Source organism: Dama dama, chromosome 3, assembly GCF_033118175.1.
Source record: "Dama dama isolate Ldn47 chromosome 3, ASM3311817v1, whole genome shotgun sequence".
Taxonomy (NCBI): domain Eukaryota; kingdom Metazoa; phylum Chordata; class Mammalia; order Artiodactyla; family Cervidae; genus Dama; species Dama dama.
Genome location: NC_083683.1, coordinates 58,749,051 through 58,775,045, shown reverse-complemented (window position 1 = coordinate 58,775,045; position 25,995 = coordinate 58,749,051). Strand labels below are relative to the sequence as shown.

At 40.1% G+C, this 25,995-nt stretch overlaps 1 long non-coding RNA gene across 3 annotated transcripts; it reads left to right on the top strand.

Annotated features, from left to right (window-relative positions):
• Positions 1–2,506: 2,506 nt before the first annotated feature.
• On the top strand, positions 2,507–24,620 carry LOC133047111 (uncharacterized). Of its 3 annotated transcripts, XR_009690661.1 has the most exons (5): positions 2,507–2,563; positions 18,719–18,812; positions 21,618–21,841; positions 21,950–22,206; positions 22,585–24,620. It is a non-coding gene; the product is annotated as an uncharacterized LOC133047111 (long non-coding RNA). The 3 variants fall into 3 exon arrangements; XR_009690658.1 differs by having other exon boundaries at positions 21,690–21,841; positions 21,950–24,620; XR_009690657.1 differs by having other exon boundaries at positions 21,950–24,620.
• The last annotated feature ends 1,375 nt before the right edge of the window (positions 24,621–25,995 follow it).

Genomic DNA, 25,995 nt, shown 5'->3' with positions numbered 1-25,995 from the left:
GCACTGGGGAGACTAAGGTGACTGTCTTGGGGCCATTAGCACAGTTCAGTTCAGTTCAGTTGCTTAGTCATGTCTGACTCTTTGCGACCCCATGAACCACAGCACGCCAGGCCTCCCTGTCCATCATCAATGCCCAGAGTCCATCCAAACCCATGTCCATTGAGTCGGTGATGCCATCCAGCCATCTCATCCTCTGTCATCCCCTTCTCCTCCTGCCCTCAATCTTTCCCAGCATCAGGGTCTTTTCAAATGAGTCAGCTCTTCACATCAGGTGGCCAAAGTATTGGAGTTTCAGCTTCAACATCAGTCCTTCCAATGAACACCCAGGACTGATCTCCTTTAGGATGGACTGGTTGGATCTCCTTGCAGTCCAAGGGACTCTCAAGAGTCTTCTCCAACACCACAGTTCAAAAGCATCAATTCTTCGGTGCTCAGCTTTCTTCACAGTCCAACTCTCACATCCATACATGACCACTGGAAAAACCATAGCCTTGACTAGACAGACCTTTGTCGGCAAAGTAATGTCTCTGCTTTTTGATGTGCTGTCTAGGTTGGTCATAACTTTCCTTCCAAGGAGTAAGCATCTTTTAATTTCATGGCTGCAATCACCATCTGCAGTGATGGTGACCAAAAATAAAGTCAGCCACTGTTTTGCCATCTATTTGCCATGAGGTGATGGGACCAGATGCCATGATCTTAGTTTTCTGAATGTTGAGCTTTAAGCCAACTTTTTCACTCTTCTCTTTCACTTTCATTAAGAGCCTCTTTAGATCTTCTTCACTTTCTGCCATAAGGGTGGTGTCATCTGCATATCTGAGGTTATTGATATTCTCCTGGCAATCTTGATTCCAGCTTGTGCTTCCTCCAGCCCAGCATTTCTCATGATGTACTCTGCATATAAGTTAGATAAGCAGGGTGACAATATACAGCCTTGATGTACTCCTTTTCCTATTTGGAACAGTCTGTTGTTCCATGTCCAGTTCTAACTGTTACTTCCTGACCTGCATACAGGTTTCTCAAGAGGCAGGTTAGGTGGTCTGGTATTCCCATCTCTTTCAGAATTTTCCACCATTTATTGTGATCCACATAGTCAAAGGCTTTGGCATAGTCAATAAAGCAGAAATAGATGTTTTTCTGGAACTCTCATGCTTTTTCGATGATCCAGAGGATATTGGCAATTTGATCTCTGGTTCCTCTGCCTTTTCTAAAACCAGCTTGAACATTTGGAAGTTCATGGTTCATGTATTGCTGAAGCCTGGCTTGGAGAATTTTAAGCATTACTCTACTAGTGTGTGAGATGAGGGCTCAATAAAAGACAGAAATGGTAGGGACCTAACAGAAGGAGAAGATATTAAGAAGAGGTGGCAAGAATACACAGAAGAACTGTACAAAATAGATCTTCATGACCCAGGTAATCATGATGGTGTGATCACTCACCTAGAGCCAGACATCCTGGTATGTGAAGTGAAGTGGGCCTAAGGAAGCATCACTACGAACAAAGCTAATGGAGGTAATGGAATTCTAGTGACCTATTTCAAATCCTGGAAGATGATGCTGTGAAAGTGCTGCACTCAATACACCAACAAATTTGGGAAACTCATCAGTGACCACAGGACTGGAAAAGATCAGTTTTCATTCCAATCCCAAAGAAAGGCAATGTCAAAGAATGCTCAAACTACCGCACAATTGCACTCATCTCACACACTAGTCAAGTAATGCCATCAGCACAAGTGGTGCTAAAAAGTACACTTCCAGGTCCACTTTTGTCATCACTATGAGATTTAGTTTTCAAACATTTATTGAATGCCTATCGTGTATTATGTGACTCAGTGGTAAAGAGCCCTCCTGCCAATGCAGGAGATTTTAAGAGATGCAGGTTAGATCCCTGGGAAGATCCCCTGGAGAAGGAGATGGCAACACACTCCAATATTCTTGCCTGGGGAAGCCCACGGGCATAGGAGCCTGGCAGGCTACAATCCATGGGGTGGCAAGAGTTGGACATGACTTAGCAACTTAAACAACTGTGTAATATACACTGTGCTAGAGTTAGAGATTTAATTATGAATAAGCTGTGGTATCCGTTCTCAAGGCTTCCCAGGTAGCGTTAGTGGTAAAGAATCCGCCTGCCAACGCACAGGAGTTCACTGTGTAATATAGGGAGACAGGCAGGTAACAAATATGTATAATTTATGAATATTTATAAATATTTTTTAACTTGTAATATTTATCATTATGTCATATATGCTATGAAAAGTAAACATCTTGTTTACTTTTTGTTTACTTAGGTCCTAGAAACCTAGGAAGCTCAGAAAAGGTCCTAACCTAATCTTGGGGCTGCTACAAGGAAAGTTTCCTGGAGGAAGTGATGTTTGAGCTGAAAGAAGAGTAGGAGTTGCCTGGACAAAGAGTAGAAGTGTTCCAGGAAAAGAAAAATAATACGTGTCAAAGTTCATAGTAATGTGTTCAGGGAGACTCTAAGTAATTTAGGGCCAGGGCAGGGAAGAGAGTGGGAGATGAGCTGAGAAGGCAAGCACAGACAGGGCGTTGACAGCTGTTCCACCAGGTGAGAACATACGCTTTTCTTTTTTTGAGAACCCATTCTTTAGGAGCAGGTCTTTCTGAACTGACTCTAGAAAGAAGGAATTGATGATAGACAGTGGAAAGAAGGCAGACTTCTGGAGTCAGGGAGTTTAGGTTGGAAACTTGTCCTGTCACTTGGTGACTCTGGACAAAATTACTTAGCTTTTCTAAACCCTTAGGGATTTCACCAACAAAACGAAGATCTTCTCTAAAGGATTATTATTGAGGATTAAAAAGATAACGTCTGTACTATCCAGTATATTGCATGGTATCTTGTTAAGCCTCAAGTATTTTGGAATAAACTGCTATAATCAAGATTATCCATGCAAAGCCTTGAGTCACAAGGTTAAATGAGCACAGAGTAGACTCTGGTTTGTCCCTAGTTACCAAAGAGACATTATCCTTGCCTGGACCTGTTTAGATTCTTTTGTTTGGTCTCTTTAGCTCTTTTATTTTAATGGTAACATATTTCTCACAATTTGGTGTTAATTCACTGCTTAATAAATGAGTTTTTTGGAAGTGAATTATGATGTCCTTAGACATTTTCATTTCCTTCATGGCACAGAATTTTTTAGTTAGAAGACTCTGTGAGTGAAAGTAAGAGTCACTCAGTTGTGTGTGACTCCTTGTGACCCCATGGACTGTAGCCCGCCATGCTCCTCTATCCATAGGATTCTCCAGGCAAGACTGCTGGAGTGGGTAGCCATTACCTTCTCCAGAGAAATCTTGACCCAGCGACCAAACCTGAGTCTCCTGCATTGCAGGCAGATTCTTTACCATTTGAGCCATGAGGGAACTCATCTATAGAAGATGGGAATAGAAACATGGGCTAACAGCAAATAAACAAAATATCCACCAGCAGGGAAATGGATAAATAAACTAGTTATCACCATACTATGAAATACTATGCAGGAGCGAACAGGAATGAGATAGCTCTCTAGGTACCATCTCTAGGTACCTAGATCTCCAAGTGTGTGTGTGTGTGTGTGTGTGTGTGTGTGAATCATGTCCAACTCTTTGTGACCCTTTGGACTATTGTCCACCAGGCTTCCCTGTCCATAGGATTTTCTAGGCAAGAATACCGGTGCAGGTTGCCATTTCCTCCTCCAAGTCACCTTCCTGACCCAAGGATTCCACCTGCATCTCCTGCATTGCAGGCAGGTTATTTACTGCTGAGCCATTGGGAAAAAACAAAGCTCTCCAAGACCTATTGTTAAAGGAAAAAACAAGCTGCACACAGATGCCATCATTTTTTTGTAGAAAAGTATACACATGAACATATATATATATGTATATATATATATGTGCTATTATATGATTTCTAAGGTTAATGCGTAGTGTTTAAAATGCATAGAAAAACTCTGGCAGGAGGTACACTGAAATGGTAAGAGTGGTTATATATGATGATATGAGCAGGGAAGAAGGCTACTAGTCCAAGGAAACTTACTGTAAAGACTGAAAATAAAATTCCTTGTACATTATCAGTACTCCCATTTATTAGTTTTCTTTTCCCTATCCCAAGTCCAGTGGCTTTTTTTTTCTTTTAAAAAAACTTTTTAAAAAACAGATTAGGGTCGGAGAAGGAAGTGGCAACCCACTCTAGTATTCTTGCCTAGAAAGTCCCATGGACAGAGGAGCCTTGTCGGCTACAGTCCATGGGGCGGCAAAGAGTTGGACATGGTTGAATGACTGAAGAACAAGAAAAAGTACCAAACGTACAGTCCTAACTAGCAAGCTGATCATGTAGAAGTTGTGTCAAAGCCACAGAGAATCTGTGCATTAGATCTCCTTCAGTTAGTAACCTTTACTGAATCCCATGTATATTTGTTAAAAAAAAAAAAAAAAATCGAAAATCTTTGAATAAAACAAACAAAAAAAAACAGATTAGGGGGAGACCCCTGGTGGTCCACTAGTTAGGACTCGATGCTTTCATTGCCTTGGGCCCCAGATTCAATCCCTGGTTGGGAAACTAAGATCCCACAGGCCACGTGGTGAGGCCGCAGAACAACAAACAAAAGCAAAACAAAAAGCTGTAACAGATTACAAAACCAAGGTATTTGAGTCACTTCTTTAAGGTCACATAGTTGGTTAATATGAGAGCAAGGGCTGACATCCAAGTCTCTTATATCACAATCTATCAGCCTTAACTCTACTGGGGAGTTGGATTACATTGTGTAACATGGTTGTTTTCACTAGTGGTTCCAATATTCAGATTCCATATGGCAGGGTTTTCTGACAGATTTGTAACAAGAGCATTATATTCTGGGCTTGGCCAGCTGTTGGACCAGGAAAACCGAGGAAGACCAATCAGGGAGTGTTGAACAGACCTGCAGAGTTATGTCTGGCAAGATTTTGTTCTTTTGACTTTACTAGCTGTCAAGGAAGTCTAGCAGAAAATATCAGGGACCCAGCTACAAGGAGAACATTGGCATCAGGCAAAGAATCAGTTAACAGAAGAGGGAATGGGGACAAAAACAGACATCTGACCTTCTTTTTGTTACCTAGAATCTGAATCTCCTTCCTGTGTGCTGAGTCGCTCAGATGTGTCCGACTCTTTGCAGTCTCTCGGACTGTAGCCTGCCAGGCTCCTCTGTCCATGGAATTTTCCAGGCAAGAACACTGGAGTGGGTTGCCATTTCCTACTCTAGGGGATCTTCCTGACCCAGGGATGAACCCACGTCTCTTGTATCTCCTGCATTGGCAAACAGGTTCTTTACCACTAGCACCACCTGGAGAGCCCTGAACCTCCTTTCTACGTTTGGGTAATTTGTATCATTTGTGAGGCAAAGTTTGCCACCCACTATGTTAGTTGAAAATGACATGCCTTCCCTGTTGCCCTTCAAGTTCAGTACAGTCAGGTGGCCTAGGCTCCAGCAATCAGAAGTAACTTCCTCATCATGGTCCACTTTGCTTAGAACTATGAGGATTCCCTTCTGGCACATAGAGAGTTAATCACGAAGGGCTTTTACCATTAATTTTAGTTAAAGACCTAAATTTTAATTTTAGCTAAAACAAATTTTTACTGTCACAGACTCCAGGAGGGCTTATGGCTATTATCTTGTTGAGTCCAAAACAAAGGGGATTTTGTTTTCGAAAGTCATTGCATAAGAGCAAAATGCTGCATCAGACTGTAGGTCAGGGAACTGTGCAGTGGTATTCTAAGCCCTCCAATGGTCCAACCTGGATGGAATCACACCACAGTTGGTTGTTTCCTCCAGGAAAGAGGGTGCGCTTCTTGAGATCCTCCGTGTATGTAAATTTGGACCCCACTGGTTAGTTTTCTGGGAAGAATTCATGACTAGGTGGCTTTTCTTATATTCCTCTTCTCTACCCTTGACCCTTTTTGTGCTATATAACTGCTGTTTGTCCAGATGCCCCGAGACTCTGCTTTCTGGACTAGAGCATAAGAATTCGCTTCAGTGTCTACCTGAGATTACAAACTAACTTCCTATACTTCAGTCACTATTAAGCATCCCAACCACTTGTAACATTCTAGAACTGAGTTCTATCCTGCAAAAAAAGAAGGGCACACATGTCTCAGACCCCTCAGAGGTGTCGGAGCTCTCAGACTTACCCGTCTCTTGTTTAATACCAGCAGTTCTATATGGGCTCCTGCCGACAGTGCTTCGCACTAGGCTGCACCATGTTCCTCTCATCTCCAGCCCCAGGGAGGCGTTAATGCCAAGATTAAGAGCGCTACAGGATTCTGCTCATAAAGCCCTGAAGTGCAGGGAGTGGGTGCCCCACAAGGCAAACTTTTGCTGAAGGAGACAGCTAATAAACAGCCTATCTCTCTTTCTCCCTCTGGATGGTCTCTTTTGAGATGCCGTTTATGTGACTTCCTGAAGGATGACCCTGTGGCTCTGAAGAGTCAGTCTCACTTGACAGCTGCCAGTTTGGTAATGTGGTCTTCTACTGGCTCCTCCTTTTCTGCCTCTTGTCCCCCAAGCTGGAAACGCACTCCCTAATCAAGTAGAAGTATTCTAAGCGCCTTGCTTCCAGCTCTACTGTCTGGGTAACACAGGCTGAGACAACACCACTGGATCCACAGGCAAAACCATGCCAATTTCACCACCAATTTTGGCTTTTCTCACCTAGGGACACTTTTCTGGCTTTTCACTCAGTTGTATCCTAAATATGAGACTTTGAAAAAATTACTTAATTTCTCTGAGCCTTCTATTCTTCAGGGTAATATGGAGATAATAATAATGGTTATCTCATGAAGAGTGGGAGGAATTAAAATTTTTAAATGATTGTAATTAAAACTTTAAAATGTATCACTGAGTATAGTGCTTGGACTATAGTGAATGCTCAATAGATGTCAGTTGTTGTTATTGTTATAAAAATCAGTCCTATTTGCAACACGATGGAGCTCGAGGGGAGATGGAAAAAGGAAAGGAGGTTCATTTACAGATCTTTTAGCACAGTTGGAAAGACACATTGGCATACTTCTGAGTACACATAATGATATTACACAATAAAGCCTCAAGGTTCTGTTCCATTGTCCAAAAAAAAAAAAAAAAATTGTTTAGAAATGGGGCTAAAACTCCTTCCAGAGTTAGACTTTTGTGGCCATAATAAAAGTGATCATTTTGAGCATTTGTGCATTTTCAAGGGATTAGTAAATTTAGACTGAATTAAGACCCCAGTTGTTCCAGGCTTTATTTGACATTTTCATCTATGGCTTTCCGTTGAAGCGGCTGGCACAGCTGAGGGATGGCCAGGCTTCTCTCATCTGAAGCTCTCTTCATTAATTTTGTGCTGTGCCTTGGGTTTCTGATAGTATACCTCCTGCTTCTCACATCTTGCCATCCTTTGATTCCAGAGTTTTAGTTGTGTTGTTTTGGGGTTTTACTTGCTGATGAAGAAATTTATGTGAATTTAATTTTCTTTAGTCTCTGGCTGCTGACTTCGGTGTTTATAATGTTCATAGGCAGCTAGATCAATGACAACCTTTTTTTTTTTTTATGCTGGGTGTAGATTTTCACAGTAGCGGGAAGTCAGAAGTGATTTGTAGGTGACTAAATCTCGGGCTTTGTTTAACACATAACTTTTATGGCCAGTGAGAATGAGTAAGGTCCTAATATTTCAGAACTTCATATAGGAAGTAAGCCAGAATGAAAAATTACACTGTCCACCCACCAAACCTAGCAATTGCATAATGTACTTTCTCAGAAAACGTAATCCTGATCCCTCTTCCAGTGTCATTTTTGTCCTCCAAGTCTGGAATGAACTTTTGGTGCTTGTTTTCCTTTGGTAAAGCAGCAAATATAAAGTGGCCCTCACACTACAACCAAGCGGGCAGAGCAGACGTGGTTTCCTTGCACGCGTGCATGCTCAGTCACTGTTGGGTCTGACTCTTTGCAACCCAACGGAATGTAGCCCGCCAGGCTCCACTGTCCATGGGATTTTCCAGGCAAGAATACTGGAGTGGGTTGCCACTTCCTATTCCAGGGGATCTTCCTGACCCAGGGATTGAATCCGTGTCTCCTGTATTGCAGGCAGATTCTTTACCACTGAGCCACCAGTGAAGCCCTGAGCACTTCTCAGCTGATGTTGTCTCTCTGATGCTCTCTCAGCCTTGTAGATAATGGGAAATTAAAAGCCAAGTTTTAGTCTAAATATGGAACCTTAGTCTGGTCCACTCATTTGAAATCTCTTTAGGGAATTCAATTTCTGGTCAGGTAACCCCAACAAATACTAAATGCTCTGTTGCTCCTTTTGTTCCACTCCAAGGTGGTGTCTGCCTGTACAGAATAATAGAGGTGCAGTTCAGCTGGTGAGACGGGGGTCCTCAGCTCTACTGTGGTCGCTGAATCCTCCTGGTGTTAGATGTACAGGGGCTGGAAAGGGACGCCCCTTCATGTGGCACTCATCAGGGGGCTGCTGGCCTTATTTTTCTGCAAGTCTTCCTAGCAGCCTCTCCATCATAACCTCAGGGCTTTATTGGATTGTCCTCTCCGCCAGTACTCAGAGCGTGCCCCTTTGGGACTAATGGATACTTCAGAGTCCTTCAGCAAAGGGATACTGGGAACTCTGTCTCCAACCCCTGACCGTAGACCTAAGGCTCACTGCTCGGATCCCCCTTCAAGAAAAGATTTGCTGCCTTGGCAGCTGAGAGAGTGGTCAGCAGATAGCATCTGGGCTTACAACTCCTTCAGGATCTCCTTCAGCTATAAAAAGGCGTCTCAGCCAAGGTCATGCCCTTCCCAGGGCAACCCTAAATGAGGTGGGGTGTAAAGACCTGACCAATTCAGCAGATTGCGAAACAATACTAATGGGCAATTCTCACTCTAGAGTTTCCCTTTGGGTTAGCTGAGGCTTTGCTGAGTCTCATCACAACCTCATCAATTACTCTTTCTGTCCATTACTGCTTCCCCTTTCTCACAAGTACTGATCCCTTAAAACATCTTGCCCCCCAAACTCTGTCTCAACATCTATTTCCACAGAAGCCAACTTACAACACTCATCCTTTCATTTGTCATCTGTCACTACCTTCAATGCCATTTTTTTCCAACATAGAAATTAGCTTGTGTAGGCTGTTTTCAAAGGCTTTCTTTAAACGACTGACTTTCAAATTCAGTTTCATGCTACATATCCAAAAAGCCTATTTTGAACACGAGAAACTATATTCTAGGTCTTTCTTTCTCTCTGCATATCTATACAATAGTCTGAATTCCTCCCGTGTTTTTCTCATAGGTTCATGGCCTGGTCCTTAAGAAAACTTTTCATTCTAATCTTGTTGTTCAGTTACTAGGTTGTGTCTGACTCTTTGTGACCCCATGGACTGCAGTACTCCAGGTTTCCCTGCCCTTCATATCCTGGAGTTTGTTCAGACTCATGTCCATTGAGTTGATGATGCCATCCAACCATCTCATCTTCTGTCATCCCCTTGTTCTCCTGCCCTCAGCTATCTTTCCCAGCATCAGGGTCTTTTCCAATGAGTTCGCTCTTTGCATCAGGAGTCTGAAGTATTGGAGCTCCAGCTTGAGCATCAGTACCTCCAATGAATAGTCAGGGTTGATTTCCTTTAGGATTGACTGATGTGATCTCCTTGCTGTCCAAGGGACTCTCAGAGTCTTCTCCAGCACCACAATTCAAAAGCATTAATTCTTCAGTGCTCAACCTTCTTTATGGTCCAACTCTCAGATCTGTATATGACTACAGGAAAAACCATAGCATTCTCATTTTGGTAGGGGTTATAATCAATTCTTGGTGTGAAAACAGCTATACCCTGATTTTTAAGTATCCTCACAGGCTCTTACATGAGGCAAGGTGTGTAAAGGAACTGGACTTCCTGTCTTATGCCTTATCCATTCTAACCCAGGAGACCCAACCCACCAGGCAGCAGAAGAAAATATACTACATTTTAGAACAATCCAGTGATATCTGTGTGACCTATGGTTCAATTTCTATAATCTCTGCTTGGATGCTTCAGGAAATTTTCCAGTCATTCAGAGTTTTGCTTTTTTCTTCTGCTCTTTCCAAGCTGGTACTAAGAGAAGAGGGTCTACAGGCTAACATTTAGCCATGAGGAAAGCTGGTTGGAAAGCCTTGGCCAGTTGCTGCTAGGCAGTTTCTGATTCAGATTGCTCCTTGGCCTGGTGGTCACTGAGGTGTAGGTTGAACTTGCACAGTTTGTAAGCAGGCGCACCAGCACCCACCCGGGGGCTCAGTGGGAAACAATCTGCCTGCCAATGCAGGAGGCACAGGTTCGATTCCTGGGTTGGGAAGATCCCCGGGAGAAGAGAATTGGCTACCCACTCTAGTATTCTTATCTGGAGAATCCAATGGACAGAGGAGCCTGGAGGGCTACAGTCCACGGGGTCTCAGAGAGCGGGACATGACTAAAGCAACCAAGTAAGCATGTATATACCAGCACCCACTAGTGGAATCTGTATTTTCTGTTGCCAGTTCCTAGAAGGGGACTGACTGCTCTTCACCTAACCCAGGCTGCTGCAGATCTGTGCCTCTTCAGTGCTCCTGCTTACTTTCCTGCATGCATTTGCCACGTGTGAGCTCCAGGGAACCAGGAGAGCAGCAAAGCCCCATTGACCTGGCGTTCTCTTACCACCACCTCCATGAACTTGCTCCCACCCCATGTGGATGTAACACTTCGTCCTGAGCTAGGCTTCTCCCAGATGCCTGCAGCCTTCACACATTATACCCAGACCAGAAAAGCTGACCAGAAACCTTGATGTTTCCGGATGCTTCCTAAATTCTCTGGGTGTTTCTGAAAATGCTTCCTTCTACTAACTTTCTTGAGGTGCTTTCCGGTGCTCCCAGTCCTAAGCAGAAAGGGCTACTAGAAGGACTCTGCTAGCTGACCTCCTTAATCTACTTGTGCAACGCTCTGACTGTAATTTCTGCTTCCTCTATGCTCTGCTCTCATTAGAATCAAGACCGAAAGCCAGCCAAGAGAGGCTTCGGAAGTCTTTGCCCTACTCAAGGAAATACATTTACATTTTAGAAATTCAGGCTCAATTTTCAGTATGCTAATAAAGGTAAAAGAAAATTTTAAATCATTTCTTCCTTGGCAAAATGAGGCTTTTAAAACTATTGCTTTGCTTTGATCTCAACCAGATACATTAGCCATAATCTCTTTGATTTAACAGGTACCTATCCTTCTCCTGAAGCACTTGAACTCCCCTTTTTAAACAGTGATAAGTTGCCAGTTGACATGATTTATAAGACATGAAAATGTATCTGAATATAATTCAAAAGTGTTATGTATAATAATAATAAATTTGATAGTTATTACCTAAGCTCCAGTGATTGTGCTCTGCATACATTACCTCATTTAATTTTTATAATAACCTGTGGCAAAAGTGTTATTATCCTAATTTTGAAAATGATAAATGAGGCTGGAGGGCTAAGCTACTTGCCTAAGTTCAGGTACCTAATAAAAGGTGAACTAGAATTCGAATTCAGGTCTGACTGATTCCAAACCTCTTGCTCTAACCACTGTAAATCCTCCATTAGGAAAGATTTGGCTACAAAGCAGAATTTTGACCACACAGAGCTCTCATTTATGGTTTAACATTTCTATTCAGTGAGAAAGAGCTAGGCATAGTGTTTGAGAACCAGGCTTTGAATTTGGGCTGTGTTCCTCTGCTCCATCTGTAAAATGGAGATGATCTTATCCCTAACCCACAAGATCGTTGTGAAGTTGAAATGAGTTAATACGTTTGCCAAGCAAAAGTGCTTGGCATCTAGGAAACTTTAATAACTGCTAGCTATCGCTGTCATGAAACTCTCAGGATAATATTGGCTTTATGACTAGCCTGAAGATTTAAAACTCAGATGTGAAAAAGGTATTTTTAATTTCTGGCATTCATAAATATTTCAATTGTGTTCTGTTGTTCTTTGTCCCTCTTTTTTCTTAGGAATTAGCCTCTATTCAGCTGTAGGAAGGAAAATTCTGCTGTGAATGTTCAGGGAGAATTGAAGCTTTGAGTGTTATCACCCTGTCAGATGTAACACTGATTGTTTTAGCCATTTTAATTTAAGAAATGATTGCTTTAGTGAAACTTTCCCATGTGTTGAGGTTGTTATTATTATTACTATATCATTATTATTGATAGTTTGGTTTTGCAGAGAGCCAAGGAAAAGGTAGAGTCCTGGGCTTTGCAGTCAGACACATCCTAGTGTGAATCCAGTTTCTAATTTATCCTAGGAAAGTAATTTAATTACTGAAACTTGGTTTTTGTCATTTATACTTATCTCCCTAAAACAGTTGATATCAGATTAAATGATGTATGCTTCAAATGCCTAAATATTTACCGACATATTATAAGAGTTCAGTGAAAGTTATTTCACTTTCTTCCCCTGCTTTCTATTTGTCCCTTACAATTATGTTTTCCTTACGAAGGGGGCCAAGTGAATTTGTAGGGAACATTTTTATTTTTGTAGATCTTTATTATATAGTAAATGTTATGGCTTAAATTATGTTTTCATATTCCTATATATTATGAGTTAACCAAATTTCTGTGTTGATGTTCCATACCTCAGAATGTGAAAAAAAAAAAAAGTGCCAAGGTGTGTCCAACTCTTGTGATCCCATGAACTGTAGCCTGCCAGGCTCCTCTGTCCATGGGATTCTCCTGGCAAGAATACGAGAGTGGGTTGCCATTTCCTTCTCCAGGGAACTTCCCAAACTAGGAACTAAACCCAGGTCTCCCACATTGTAGGCAGATGCTTTACCGACTGAGCTGTGCTGGAAGCCCCTGAGAATGTGAACCTATTTGGAAAGAGGTATTGCAAATGTACTTACAACAGCCCCCTCCCCCATTAGCCATAGTTTCACTTGCCACAGTTTCAGTTTTCCATGGTAAACCATGGTCCAAAATTATTAAATAGAAAATTTCAGAAATCATTGACAAGTTTCAAATTGCATATTGTTCTGAATAGAATGATAAACTCACACACCATCCTACTCAGTCCTGCCCTGGACGTAAACCACCCCTTTGTCCACCGCATCGTGCCCAGTAGCCACTTAGCTGTCTGGGTTACAAGACTGACATGGTATCGTGATACTTGTGTTCAGCCCTTATTTTACTTAATGCTGGCTCCAAAGCACAGGTGAAGTGCTACTGGCAATTCTGATATGCCAAAGAGAAGCCATAAAGTGCTACCTTTAAGTGAAAAGGAGAAAGTTCTTGACTCTATAAGAAAAATTTCATATGCTGAGGTTGCTAAGGTCTATTGTAAGAACAAACCACGAAGAAGGAAAAAGAAAATCATACAGTTTCATTGTCATCCCTCAGATTGCAAAAGTTATGTCCATCGTGCCATAAGTGATTAGTTAAAATGGAAAAGACAGTACATTTCTGTAAGATATTTTGAGAGAGAGAACAAGATAGGTAGCAAGAGACAGAGCACATTCACATAGCTTTTATTACAGTATATTGTTATAATTGTTCTATTTTATTATTTGCTATGGTTGTTCATCTTTTACTGTGCCTAATTGTAAACTTTATCTTAGGTATGTATGCATAAGAAAAAACGTGGTATATGTAGCGTTCAGTGCTCTGTGCATTTTCAGTCATTCACTGGCAGTCTTGGATTCCATCTGCCAATAAGATAAGGGTGCACTATTGTAGTTAATAAAATTCATACTGGGGTGGGGTGGGCCTCTAACCCAGTATGACAAGTATCCTTATAAAAAGGAAAAATCTGGACACAGACATGCTCACAGGGAGAACACCATGTGAAAATTAATCCAGAGACTGGGGTGATGCTTCTACAAGCCAAGGAATGCCAAAGATTGCCAGCAAACCACCAGAGGCTAGGCAGAAGCTTAGAACAGATTCTCTCTAACAGCCCCTAGAAAGAATAAACCCTACTAACACCTTGATTTGGGATTTCTAGCTTCCAGGACTATGAGATGTAAGTTTCTGTTCTTTAAACCATCTAGTTTTTTTGGCACTTTGATACTGTAATCCCAGCAAACTAATTTAGAAAATAATGAGGACTAAAACATTCTCTGAAATGTTTAGTTGGGAGATTTGTTTTTCTTATTTATTAACTTTTTATTTTGTATTGGGGTGTAGCCAATTAGCACTGTTGTAATAGTTTCAAGTAAACAGAAAAGGAACTCAGCTATACATATACTTGCATGCATTCTCCCCCAAACTCCGCTCCTATCCAGGCTGCCACATAATATTGAAGAGAGTTCCCTGTGCTATACAGTAGGACCTTATTGGTTATCCATTTTAAATGCAGTAGTGTGTACATGTCCATTTCAAACTTCCTAACTATCGCTTCCCCCCATTCTTCCCCCAACCCCAGCAACCGTAAGTTCATTCTCTAAGTCTTCTAGCTTGGAGGTTTTATATTCTATACTTATTAAACTTTCACTCATTTAAAAGTTAAATTCTTCAATCAAAATCAAGGGAAATCAACAACTTATCCGTAGACATTACTTAAAATCAACAATATAAATGAAAATAAATCCTTTATGAGACTTCATAGAACAATACTATAAAAATTCACTAGTTAACATTTTTATATGGCTTCCGATGCAACATTTACCTATTCCCCATTAAAACAATTAGAAGCAATACAGAAGAAAATATGACAATAACAATAATACTACAATCTAAGACTGACAGTCAATGTTGGCCAAAGTCAAGTATAGACACAAACCACAAGTTGATGGAACTAGACTGAGAATCTATTTTCAATGGTCTATAAATACATTCCTTTCTGACACAGAGGAAACTGTTGGCCTGAACAGAAGTAAGAAGACACTTCATTTCCCCCTCCCACCCCCAGCCCATGACTGTCTCTAGGCTATTCTACTCAGGGTCTTTACCCACAGGTAAAATGTACGGCCACAGGCTATGGCTTTTAACACGTCCAGATCATTATGTACCATTCACCCGTGCAAACTGATGTCTAATTTTCCACATTCATTTAGAAACTCAATTTCTTAAATATATTAAGTGAGAGGAATCAATAGTGGTGTATTAATACACACTTGGAGGTGGGATTTTTATAAAGTGTTTGCAGAAGAGCTGTTGAAAACTATTTCAGTTCTCTTCTCTTAGACACATAGTAGGATCATATTATCTCATCCTCTTTGGAGTGCAGCTTTCTTGGTTGATGAGATGTAAGCTGAGGTGCACTGTTTATGATTCACCATGTTCTCCTCCCTCTGCCATGATGCTGAAAGAAGCTCAGGTCAAGAAGGAGCATTCATCAGCTTGGGTTCCTGAGTAAGTTTTATGATAAGCAGTGCTCACTGACCTGCACTAGATGCATAGGATGAGTTAGGGAAAAAAATTTCCTTGTATTAAACCACTGAGGTTTTATGGCTGATCTTTACTGCAATATAACCTAACCTAGACTGTGGTGCAGGTGAAAGAAGAGACAGGAAGAGCCCTGTAACAGTCATTCTGGACATTGTTATTTTTCATGAACGTCATAGAAGAAGAAAATTCTCATTCTATTTCTTATTCCAAATTATATCCAGCCACATTGCTCATCACAGCCAAGCAGAGGCTTTGCAATGAGATTAGCCAACTGAAGTACTCCAAGAATAAAATACCAGTATAGCGATGCCCAATATTGCTATATAAACTAACATTCCATTGCAAATTCCTGGGGAGAAATTTAAGTCTAAAGGTTAAAATTCTTTGCATATTAGAATCTAAAAATATAAATATCCAGAGGACTTTAAGTCTGAAATCAGATTTTCTTGTTCTTATGAGTTAAAGTTCAAAAAAAATTAAATTATGCTCTAATTTTGTATTCTGCTCAGTCTACCATTTGCAATGCCGAGAAAGAATCAATGTTTCCTGGTTTGCTGCAGCCTCAGCTGTCTTTCCTGGGATGGGAATGTTTCTTTCAGGGCCTCAGACACTAAAGAAGCCTCTTGTGGGACCCACTTTATCATGAGCCTCCTGAAGAGTTAACAGAATATACTAGATTGACACAGAATCTCCCCAAACACCCGCTGAAGAAATAAAAAAGTAATCACCTAGTACATAAAGTCATTATCCCAGAAAAAAGAAAAATCCCAAGATCTCAAAATTATGATATCGACAAAGATCATAGCAGACTTGCAGCAATATCATCTAAGATGGAATAAGCCTTAGAAGGAAACTTGATCTCAATCTCACCAGAATGCCAGTCAGCTTTGGTTATCTATTACCTGTGCAAATAAACAGCACATCTGCTGGAATTAGAGATGGAGGTGAATGGTGAAATTTACCCATGCAAACTGTCTCCTATCTCAGAGAATGGCATTTGAGATAATGCTGTGTTCTTACCTTCATGACTGATAAAATTTGCCATTTTGCCTATTTAAAGCCTCTCAGTGCTCACACATCTGGTACCCAGATACCACAAGGAGAGTATGTCCCACCTAGAGACAGGCCTTGCACGGTCTTTTGGGAGGGAGCACTTTCAGCCCAGTATGCCAGGGGCTGTTCCCACTGCCTCTTGCCATGAAGTTAATTAAGCCTGTGAACTATAGCTCCCTGGGAAGGTTTTCCCCTATCCTCATGTTTGTTTAAATGTTCTTTTTTTTCTTTCTCTATAATCTAATTCTTCCTCAGCTAGCCCCACTTACCAGGACTTTTGCAGCCAATAGCGCCTTCAGTGTTTCCTGCTAAGCCTTCCTCTGCACATCAGGGCCAGGGCTGCGTAGTTAAAAGTCAAGCAGCTAAGCCATTCATCCTCCTTTGCAATAAATACAGCCAAGTGTTATCTTCTACATAAAGAAGTTATACTTATCAATTAATAACCCACAACATCCTTAAAAATAAGCAGAAAACATAGAAAATTCCTAGAACAAATAAATGGCTAGTAAGCATATTAAAATGTTTTTTCTAATACAATGTATATAGTAATACAAATGTAATAAAATTCTTATACATTTAGAAATATTAAGAAAATTTCTTTTCAGTGTTGAGGAGGGATGTGAGCATGCAAAATACTGTAAATTGGTATGAATAAGTGAAATGGGTGAAATAAGTGGGTGAAATAAGTGAAATAAGTGAATACCTGAATAAATGTACAGAAGCTTGCCCAAAGCTTTTTGACAGTATATGCATCAAATGTTTTAAAAGTGTTATCCCACACTAAAAGTGTTTCAAAAGTGCTGCATGTGTTATCTCAGTAATTCAGCTTCTAAGAATCTATTTGTTACTGTTGTTCAGTCACTAAGAGTTGTGTCTGACTCTTTGTGACCCATGGACTGCAGCACACCAGGCTTCCCTGTCTGTCGCTGGCTCCCGGAGCTTGTTCAAATCATGTCCACTGAGTCAGTGATGCTGTCTATCTCATCCTCTGCTGACCTCTTCTCTGGCTTTCCATGTTTCCCAGCATTAGGGTCTTTTCCAGTGAGTCAGCTCTTCTCATCAGGTGGCCAAAGAATTGGAGCTTCAGCTTCAGCATCAGTTGTTCCAATGAATACTCAGGACTGATTTCCTTTAGGATAAAAAAGGGAAGATAAAAATTATGTTTAATATGACCCTCACAAATACACATAGAAAATATACTAGAAAGGAAATGCACCAAAATGTAATAAATGTTTACATCTGGTTAATAGCATTATAGGAAATTTAAAGTATTATTTTCAATATCCTTTTTATATTTTTTAATGAATATTTATGCGTGTGTGCTAAGTCGCTTCAGGCGTGCTTGCTTCCTTGTGACCCTACAGACTGTAGCCTGCCAGTCTCCTCTCTCCATGGGATTCTCCAGGCAAGAATGCTGGAGCAGGTTGCCATTCCCTTCTCCAGAGGATCTTCCCGACCCAGGGATCCAAACCGGCTCTCATGTCTCCTGCATTGGCAGGCGGGCTCTTTACTACTAGCACTACCTGGGAAGCCCAGTGAATATTTATAACCAGAAAGAAAAGCAGAACATGGTTTTTAATTTATAAAAAATAAAACTTGGCTCTGCTTTTTACTTTGTAGTCTGAAAAAGAGACTTAGAAAATATATATTTAATTACGTTCCCACCAACAGTGTAAGCTTTTATGGCTATTGTTTAGTTCCTCGGTAGTGTCCAACTCCTTTGAGACCCCATGGGCTGTAGCCCATCAGGTTCCTCTGTCCATGGGATTTCCTAGGCAAAAATACTGGAGTGGATTGCCACTTCCTATTCCAGGGAATCTTCTCGACCCAGGGATAGAACCCACATCTCCTGCAAGTTTCTTACATTGCAGGCGGATTCTTCACCGCTGAGCTACCAGGGAAGCCAACAGTATAAGAGGGTTCCCTTTTCTCCACACCGGCATTTATTTCTCCGGCATTTATTGTTTGTAGATTTTTTGGATAGCCATTCTGACCAGTGTGAAGTGATACCCCATTGTAGTTTTGATTTGCATTTCCCTAACAATTAGTGATGTTTTTATTAGCATCTTTTCATGTGTTTGTTTGTCTTCTTTGGGGAACTATCTATTTAGGTTTTCTGCCCATTTTTTGATTAGGCTGTTTGTGTTTTTTTTGACATTGAGTTGCATGAGCTGTTTGTATATTTTGGAGATTAATCCATTGTCAGTTGTTTCATTAACAAATATTTTCTCCCGTTCTGAGGGTTGTCTTTTCATCTTGTTTATGGTTTCCTTAGTTATGCAAAGTCTTTTCAGTTTAATTAGGTCCCATTTGTTTATTTCTGGTTTTAGTATGGATATACAATGGAATATTACTCAACCGTAAGAAGGAGTGAAATAATGTCATTTGCAGATGATGGATCTAGAGACTGCCAAAGAGACTGAAGTAAGTCAGAAAGAGAAAAACAAATATCATATATTGACACATATATGTGGAATCTAGGGGGAAAATGGTATAGATGATCTTATTTGCAAAGCAGAAATAGAGACACAGACATAGAGAACAAATGTATGAATACCAAGGCGGGAAGGGAGGAGGGCATGACATATATACACTATATACATTTGCATTTCCCTTGTCTGACATATATACATATATATGTATATTGACATATATACACTACTATGTATAAAATAGATAAATAATGAGAACTTACTGTATAGCACCGGCAACTCTACTTGGAGTTCTGTGGTGATCCAAATGGGAAGGAAGTCCAAAAAAAAAAGAGGAAATATATGTATATGTATGGCTGATTCGCTTGGCAGAAACTGATAGAGCAGTGTAAAGCAACTATACTCCAATTTAAAACAGAAAATACATATTTAGTCAAAGCGAAAAAGACTAGGATCAATACATACTTCTTCCTTTTCTCTTTGCTCATCTCTCTGCCTCTCCTCATGCATTTTCTCTGCATTTTCTCACTCCTTATGTTTTACATAGCAGTAAAATATAGACAGAAGATGAATAAGCCTTCTACAGAATATAATTTTATTGGTTCCAAAGATACTTGGGGTTAATTTTTTCATAAAATACCACTTCAGTTTATGACAAGAACTCAAAGAAACCACAACGCTAATGGATAATGGAAGGTCTTCTAGCATACAAAATATCCCTTTCCCCTTAGCTAACATTCTTGAAACCAGCAACAGGGTAACCTATTACAAGGCTTTCTCTGTGTTAAACTGGAGGGTGTAAAATTCCAGGTCCCTTCATTTTAGCAGTTGAGTGGTCAGAGGAAAATTATTGCTTCCTTTATTTTATGGCCCTAGTGAGATGCAGCTTGTCCCCGGGATGTGCAGCTGAAAAATCGATGCCAGATGGCTCAGTAGGAGACAGGTCTAATGGTTCTATGTTGTTCTCCATCTCCCCCAGAGGAGAGCTATGCAGAGGGGGGTACTCAGGGTTGTCACAACCAGTGATTAACAATAGCACTGAAGCCTGTTTTATGTGCATTGTCTCCTGAAATCACAACAACCTGTAAGGTAGACACTATTATCATGTTATGCATCATACATGCCACAGGTGTAGATAAATAAATTTCCTGAAATCAGACAGCCTAGAGATGCAAGACCTAGAATTTGAGTCCATGCCTGCTAGACTCTAAAGTCAGTGCTTAAAGGCCATTTTAATGCCATTGGGTGAAGTGTCAGTAACAAGAAATAATAGTTCAACATCTCTCAACACATCAGTGAAACCTCTGACGCATCCAGATGGGCCAAGGCCTCCTCTGAAAACATTTTCTAGCAGTCTCTTTCAATGCAGCTTCCACAAGAAAATTAGACTCTACCAAAAAGTGATTTGAATATTTTATTCTCATTTCTTCCAAGGATGGTGGCATAGAATAACTAGTAATATTCTAGATGCAAAGGAGGGAAGTTATTCATTACATACAATGGATGCCTTAGGGCATTAGGGCTAATTTCACGTCTCTCTTTCTCACTCTGTTTTTCTCTCTGTTTTTTCCTTTCTCTCCTGAGAAAATTGCATGGGTAACAAGCCTATACCACTATTATCAGCTGAATCCTCCATAGTTCCATAAGCAATGCCTGAGATGGAGGTCTTTTATTCAGGACTTTATGTTGACGTAAAAGGATGAATGCTATATTGTATATTGCTATTCCACTTTCAATCTAAGCAACCATTCATAACACCACAAACTACAAATAATATAGAGGATGCTTCTGGTATTTGCTCTAACCCTTTCTTATAAAGGGATAGGTAATACTGTAGCCCGTGGAACTCTGCTAGATGTTGTGTGGCAACCTGGATGGGAGGGGAGTTTGGGGGAGAATGGATACATGTGTATGTATGGCTGGGTCCCTTGGCTGTCCACCTGAAACTATCACAACACTATTTGTTATTCAGCTATACCCTAACACAAAATAAAAGTTTTAAAAGGACAAAAATAAAAGGATAGGTAAATCCTGAATGAGAGGATCATAGTGGGAGTCCTTGAGCTCTCCTGTCCAGATGTTCTTTATTTATTTTATTCTTCTTTGCTTGGTGGCCCTCTTTGGAGCTTCCCATTCTCTACTGGAGAATGGTTTACACATTATTACTTATGTTAATGTAACTACTCAGAATTCAAACTTTAATTACAGAATCCTTATCAATGCTATTTTATACCTCTAAGGAGTGCTACTTCTACTTGTTATTCATGAAATGAAGGTACTTGGGGTACTTTGTTTTGCTAGTTCCCAATAACTAGAACTTCCTTTTCTCTTTCTTTTTTCTCATTGTCCCTCTACCTTGCTTTTTTTTTCCAGAAAGATATTAACATTCTGGTTAAGTAGTAGCTGGAAAATCTTTCCCTTTGATATAGATGCCCCCATGGCTTACTGAGTCTTGTGGCTCTTGGTTAGATGCAACAATTTGGTTGCTTCATGCTGGCTTTCATTTAAGCAAAACCAGCATTGTTAGCTATCATCGAATGTTTGATGTTCCATAAAATATCCTCATGCTAAATGGTTCAATGCCAAAAACATCCTTTTTCCAAACAAAACTGTTTAAGTTATGTTGGCCTTTTCATGGCAAAGAAAATAGGCATGACATTCTTGAAGTGTTTTCAGTGAAGTTTGTGGGATGTCTTGTAGACTGCAATCAGGGTTGAGTGGTCTAAACAGCAGCAAGATTGGTGACAACATGAGAATTGTCACAGGCAGCCTAAGTCCTCTTGTTTTTCCCTCTCAGATACCTGATACTGTAGAATGATGCCAGAATTTATGAACTCTTTCTTGGATTTATCCTCTCATAAACCTCCAGTCACAGGAAGGTGGTGATTAAGAAGATGGGCATTAGAGTCAGAGGATTCAAGCGTAGCTCCACCATTCCTAAGCAATGATACTACCACCGGGGAAGCTGGGAAACTTGAGGAGACATGGGAGCACTTAACACAGTATCTGCACAAAGACATGGTAATAATCATTCTAATTGTAATCAAAACTGACAATCATTGGCAATAATAAACCACCTCACAATGATCCCATGAAGTAGATACAATTATAATTATTTTCATTTTATAGGTGAGAAAATTATGGTGAAGAGAGATTAAGTAACTTGTCCAAGGGCACACAGCCTGTGCGGGAAGATAACTTCTCCTACCTAATCAAGGGAATCTATCAAGCACTAACAATAAACATTAGTCTAAATGGTAAAACTTCAGAAGCATATCTGGTAACATGAGATGAAGATGTCTGCAAAATCAAACTGGAATTCCTAATCAAAGGAATAAAAGAAAAGAGGTATCAGAGCTAGAAAAGAAGATGCAAAATTTTAACTGGTAAGCCATATAATTACCTTCCTAAAATATTCAAAAGAACCTTGAGATAAACTTATAAAATTAAGAGAATTCAGATTATTTGACTTGAGATTGACAGGCAAAAAGCAATAGCAATTTAAACACTAGCAATAACAAATAGGAAATACAATTCAAAAATTTTAATTAAGACATTTATGGAGAATATCACAAAAACTATGTTAAAGAACATAACATTAATATGGTACAAAAATACAATTGGGATACATATACAAATGACACTGACCTTTGGAAAGAAAAGAGAATGGGGCAGGACAAAGGAAACAGAGAGATTTTAATGCTTTATTTAAAAAAGAAAAAACAACTGAAGGGAATGAAAGTTAACGCTTGTTTATTTTGAAGGTGAATATCATAGGTGTTCTTTCAGTTCAGTCGCTCAGTCGTGCCTGAATATTTGTGACCCCATGGACTGCAGCACGCCAGGCTTCTCTGTCCATCACCAACTGCTGGAGCTTGCTCAAACTCATGTACATCAAGTCAGTGATGCCATCCAACCATCGCATCCTCAGTTGTCCCCTTCTCCTCCTGCCTTCAATGTTTCCCAGCATCAGGGTCTTTTCCAATGAAAAGTTCAGTTCTTCGCATCAGGTGGCCAAAGTATTGGAGTTTCAGCTTCAGCATCAGTCCTTCCAATGAACACCCAGGACTGATCTCCTTTAGGATGGACTGGTTGGATCTCCTTGCAGCTCAAGGGACTCTCAAGAGTCTTCTCCAACACCACAATTCAAAAGCATCAATTCTTTGGTGCTCAACTTTCTTTATGGTCCAACTCTCACATCCATACATGACTGCTGGAAAAACCAAAGCTTTGACTTGACAGACCTTTGTTGGAAAAATAATGTCTCTGCTTTTTAATATGCTGCCTAGGTTGGTCATAGCTTTTCTTCCAAGGAGCGTCTTGCAATTTCACGGCAGCAGTCACTGTCCTCAGTGATCTTGGAGCCAAGAAAAGAAAGTTTGTCACGTCACTGTTTCCCCTGTCTCTCCATCTATTTCCCATGAAGTGATGGGACCGGATGCCATGATCTTAGTTTTTTGAATGTTAAGTTTTAAACCAACTTTTTCACTCTCCTCTTTCCCTTTCAGCAAGAGGCTCTTTAGTTCTTCTTTGCTTTCTGCCATAAGGGTGGTATCATCTGCACATCTGAGGTTATTGATATTTCTCCTGGCAATCTTGATTCCACCTTGTGCTTCATCCAGCCTGGCATTTCACATGTTTACTCTGCATATAAGTTAAAGAAGCAGGGTGATGATATACAGCCTTGAGGTATTCCTTATCCTATTTGGAACCAGTCTGTTGTTCCATGTCTGGTTCTAACTGTTGCTTCCTGACGTGCATACAGATTTCTCATGAGTCAGGTAAAATGTAAAAGTGAAAGTTACTCAGTCGTGTCCGACTCTTTGCCACCCCGTGGACTATACAGTCCATGGAATTCTCCAGATCAGAACTGGAGTGGGTGGCCTTTCCTTTCTCCAGGGAATCTTCCCAACTCAGGGATCAAACTCAGGTCTCTCACATTGCAGATGGATTCTTTACCAGCTGAGCCACAAGGGAAGCCCCGTGGCAGGTAAAGTGGTCTGGTATTCCCATTTCTCAGAATTTTCCACAGTTTGTTGTGATCCAGACAATCAAAGGCTTTGGCGTAGTCAATAAAGGAAAAGTAGATGCTTTTCTGGAACTCTCTTGCTTTTTTGATGATCCAGTGAATGTTGGCAATTTGCTCTCTGGTTCCTCTGACTTTTCTAAATCCAGCTTGAACATCTGGAAGTTCGCAGTTCACATACTGTTGAAGCCTGGCTTGGAGAATTTTGACCATTACTTTGCTAGTCTGTGAGACGAGTGCAATCATGCGGTAGTTTGAAAATTCTTTGGCATTGCCTTTCTTTGGGATTGGAATGAAAACTGACCTTTTCCAGTCCTGTGGCCACTGCTGAGTTTTCCAAATTTGCTGGCATATTGAGTGTATCTCTTTCACAGCATCATCTTTCAGGATTTGAAATAGCTCAACTGGAATTCCATCACCTCTACTCGCTTTGTTTGTAGTGATGCTTCCTAAGGCCCACTTGACTTTGCTTTCCAGGATGTCTGGCTCTAGGTGGGTGATCACACCATTGTGGTTATCTGGGTCATGAAGATCTTTTGCTGAGAATCTCATGAACAGTATGAAAAGGCAAAAAGGTATTCATTTCATTTTCTATATGTTGAGATTTCTTCCCAAATATAAATGAATTCGGAAAGGGATCTCACTGATCAGAAAGAAGGATCTTAGGGGACAATAATTATAAAGATGTCTTCAAATATTACTGAATCAATTACCATCATCAATTATCCATTACCATTTATAATATATGGCTGATTCATATCAATGTATGACAAAACCCACTGGAAAAAAAAATATATAATAATAATAAAAATAAAAATAAAAAAAAAATTAAAAAAAAGAAAATTTAAAAAAAAAAAAAAAAAGAAATACTATAATATTTTTAAATACCCTATCCTGGGCCTTTTAGGCATGATCCATTTCCTGGGCTTCAAAAGTATTTAAGACTAGATGGCATAAACTGCTGCAATGATTTCTGGGCTTTACTAGAGTAGATTTTAAAAGTCTATTTGGGACTCTGTATCAACCTAGAGGGGTAGGATGGGGAGAGAGGTGGGAGGGAATTTCAAAAGAGAGGGGATAAATGTATACTTATGGCTGATTCATGCTGAGGTTTGACAGAAAACAACAAAATTCTGTAAAGCAGTTATCTTTCAAAAAATTAATTAATTTTAAAAAAATGTCTATTCACAAGTGGACTTTTGGCAGAAGCTGCACCCTGAATCCTAATACCTTTTCCGAACATACAAGTAGGGTATGAATATTCAATAACTCAATGGGACATATAGGAAGAGCTTCTAATGCTTGCATTTTCTACCTTTTGTTGCCCTGTTTGGCAAGCGATCTATGCCCAAATATTAAAGAAAGCCTTTTGTTGGAAGTGATTCAAAATTCTACAGCACAGTGAGGCAGTCTCACATGTTTTCAGAATTTTGAGTTACTTTTCCATTTTGAGCTACAAGAAATTCTAGAGTGTAGAGGGAAACTTTATGAGCCTGGTTTTATTTTATCTAATTGTCCCAGAATTTATGCACTGTTCAGAATATGCTTTATAAGTTAATTTATATGTTAATAAGAACCACCCAAAGGGCAAAATTGATATATAAATTATTAAATCTGCCTGTCTGCATATTCTCCTTTTTTAAACAATTACTTTTTCCAAATATTACCAAACAACCAGACAATATAATTACTTTGTGCTCTGTTAATAGAGGTTTTGTAGAGAGCTAGTGGTCAAAAAAATCCTTTATCTGCAGCTACATGGAAGATTGTTTCTGGGAATGTCTTATAGACATAAGTTCCATTTAAATAATGAGAAAATTATTGGGTGTCTTTATCAGAGCAGTATAAATGTTTTGACCTTAGATGTGAACATTTGACTTATTTTTTATTCACTGATCTGCTTTGTAACAATTCTCAGCATGAAATTGTTTCTGTGAGTGTAGAAGTCAGGAAAACTCAGATGTGACCACAAAGGGAAAAATTTAAAACAAGCATAAAGTGGGGAGGAGAATAAACTCAAAGTTTTTATCCCCCCCAGCCCTTGGAGTTGAGCTCTGAAACAGAGCCACCATTTGGCAAAACTGAGACAGACAAACTTATCTGAATTCCGAGCCTTTCTCCTCTCTCCTGATCCCTTGTAACTCAGATT